The 3,610-nt window shown below is 38.0% G+C and overlaps 1 long non-coding RNA gene across 1 annotated transcript; it reads right to left on the reverse strand.

Annotated features, from left to right (window-relative positions):
- LOC109839680 lies at positions 549-980 on the reverse strand. The gene is made up of 3 exons (XR_002246701.1): positions 952-980; positions 707-834; positions 549-621 (listed from the first exon to the last, which is right to left on the reverse strand). It is a non-coding gene; the product is annotated as an uncharacterized LOC109839680 (long non-coding RNA).

The raw sequence follows: 3,610 nt of genomic DNA on the forward strand, positions 1-3,610 counted from the left end.
GGGTCGACTCGTGAATTTCATGAGTCGACCCATTTGTTGGTCTTTTTACTTGGGTTCTTGCTGATATTTTGGGATGTCATAAATAACCCAGTGCATAAAACATTCTGGCCAGTGAAGAGAATTGACTATTCAAGTTTACAAAGTGTTTAAGAGATTGACAAACGTTGCATGCATATCCGGACAAACTATATACAACATTGCGTATCAAGGAGATTGACAAACTATATACAACATTGCATTTCCAAACAAGCTATATACAAGATTGCATTTCCAAACTTGCATTTCCAAACAAACTATATACAACATTGCATATCCAGAATTTTGCCACAGAAGAATGCATTTCTATCCAAAAAATCAGGGACATACAACTTTGCATTTCCAGCACTTTGCAATTCCAGAACATATAACTTTGCATTTCCAACTTTGCATTTACAAATACTTTACAAATACTTCCATCAAGAGTAATATGTAACTCCAATGCATCATTGGCATATATATATATATATACAAATACTTTACAAATCAATTTCCAAAATATATTTGTACACAAAAAATATTGGATATCACAATTGGCATGTAGCAACCGGGGAATTGGTCTTGAGGATCATGTTGGTTGATTTCCTGAAAGCAAAATATAAGCGGATCAAAAGAACAATAGATTTCGATATAAGCGTTTCAATGAACATTACACTTATAGAAAATATACCTTCAAATAGAAATAGAGCAACAATACGAGCTCTATGTCTTGCACAATCCTTTTGGTCAATTGCAATTGGTTGACCGGATATGAGGCTAAACATGTACGCCATCAAGAACACCCCGCAATCCAAGCTTCTGCAAGTTCAAAAGTTTGCAATATCAATATAACACTCTTGGCCCGCAATATGTAGTCTCTATGTGAGTGTTAGCACAAACGAAAAAAGAACATATGAATAAGTCGAATACACTAACCCCCGTTGTTGAGGTACATCAACACTTTCTACCTCCTGAATCGAAGTAATGTCTAAGTTCCAAGCATCGGGAATGGTAGAAATAAGCTTCACCCTAAACTCATTAGCATCGGACATATAACCACGGAGGGAAGAATAATGATAAAATCTCTTCTCCTTTACAAAGAACACCAACATATGCCAATGAAATGAAGTTAGGAGTGGGAAAATAATCTTATCAAGTTCTTGGAATCGAGGAACGGATACTTACGTCACAGCTAATTGCCTCTCCTTTAAGTAACTCCAATGCATCTTTACGTGTCATCAACGCATCTCTAGATGACCACACTAATGTCTCACTACATATGAAACAAATATATAACATGTATTAATGAAAAAACTTAGTACAGGTTGAAAAGTAAATAAGTAAATCATTCAAAATACTTACATGGCCATATTCTCCTTCCAAAAGTTATCTAGTAGTTCTCTCTCCTCATCCATTACTTCCTTCCTTCCCAGATAAATTTCCTTCCTTGCGGGATAAATTGGTCGTCCTTTTCTACTAACAAGTGGAACAAAAGGAGACCGCATTGATAGCCCAGCATGCCGAGATCTAGAGAGAACTGTTCTTTTGATGGAAGGGGTTTTACGCATGCCTTCAATCAACGTAACATCGCGCGGGCTAAGAATAAAGGCGTCGTCATCCACTTCCATTGAATCCATGCCCACTTGATCCTTCCCACCATCCTCACCATCATCTTTCTCTACATTCAATCTATCAACGTCTTTACCAACCTCATCATCCCCGCCGACATCCTCCTCCATATCTCCACCATTCCCCTCCTCATCTTCCTCATTCCCGCCATCAACTCCCTCCTTATCCTCCTCTTGCCCCTCATTAGCCCCCTCCGCATCCTCCTCTTTCCCCTCATTTTTTCCCTCCTCATCACCATCATCACTATCATCCCCATCTTCCTCATCATCCCTATCATCCTCATCATCCTCATCTCCTCCATCACTATCCACATCCTCTTCCTCATCACCAAATTTGTCCCTCCTTATCTTCAACAGAAGGTCTAATTCCACCCGTTTTTCAAGTATGAGCTGATCCAACTCAGCTTTGGTGATTACCTACACATAAAAAACCCAAGTAAAGTTCAATTCATGGATGAACATCAAATAAAAATTATGGAGAGCAATTAACTAACATGGAATAAAAATAAAAATGGAAATATATATACCTCTCTCTCTCTCTTCAATCTTGAAGGGGCAGTGGATGTAGTGGCAGCTTGTCTCTTTTCAAATTTGTTAGCCCTTGACTCAACACCATGCTTCCTAAAATTAGCCGGATCTCTAATTAAATCTTGAACTGTACTCCTCCGTAAAGATCCCGGGCCCTTGTGGAAGCTTAGGATGGGTGGTAGGGATTCTGCTCCTACACGAAGGCGTAATTGTCCCACAAGCTCATAAAACCAAACCTGTGAGAAAAGGAAAATTTTAGCTCAACAATAAACATGACTAAATGAATTAATATATACAATGTAGAATGACATTAAAATGTAGTAAATGTTAACTTACCATCAAAACCGAGGCAAAACCCCCCATATAACCACCTCTAGATCGATTTCCCTCAAATCTCTTAGTGATGGTTTTCTTAGCCTTAATCATCTCGGTACACAACACATTGTATACTAATTCAGCCCAATTATACTCCTTAAGAGTGCCCAATTTCTCAGCATATCTAAATGCAAACAAGGGACAACTCATACTAGCTTGGGGGCATAATATAAAGCCAATAATGAAAGCCACGAGTATCTGTGGCAAAAGAGGATCTCTACGCTCGGCCATCTGCTTGATAAGTTCACCCATCCTATCTCTTCTAGCACACACAACTTTCTTCTTACCCTCGTCAATTTTCTTCTTTCCTTTTCTAGTCACACGCTTACTATCTTCTTCAATTTCAGCCGCGGTACTATATGAAAGCACAAGCTTGTAGATTGTATCGCGATCACTTCTATGAAACCGCGTGTCTACTATAGATCCTCCCATCGGAAGACCCGTGATTCTCCCAACTTCTTCAACATCAAAGGAGGTCCATTTTCCTCCAATTTTGAAACTACTTTTTTCGACATTAAATACTCCCAACAAACAATCCACTATAACTGGTTGCACTGGAAGATCTGGAACATCTAAGTAGCCATAAAATGGAGTGTCACGAAGGGCAATTCGTTGATCTTCCGATAAATAAGTAGAAATCTGATTTTGAAGGTCCCGGAAGTACCCAATGTTCGATGGAATTCGCACTAAAGCCATGAGATAGAATTTTCTGCAACCATAAAACATAAGGCGACTTTAGTTGTCTATCATATTTACAGACAAAATTGTATCAAATGTTTACAGAATCAGATGTTTACAGACAAAATTGTATCATATTTACAAACAAAATTGTAACAGACAATCTCAATACTCAAATTACCACGCTTTAGCTTTATATCAACCTATTTACAGCCTATGATATTTTTTCCTCTTCTCGCTCAGTGAAATGTAGCAAATGTTAACATATGTACAATAACAGACATTTGTATCAAACTTTAGATGTCCCAGAATTGGGACTGAATATACGCAAAAATTTATGAACTTAAAAACGTAAGAAAACCAATACCAATCCTCAATTATAAAGT

This window comes from Asparagus officinalis, chromosome 4, assembly GCF_001876935.1.
Source record: "Asparagus officinalis chromosome 4, Aspof.V1, whole genome shotgun sequence".
NCBI lineage: Eukaryota > Viridiplantae > Streptophyta > Magnoliopsida > Asparagales > Asparagaceae > Asparagus > Asparagus officinalis.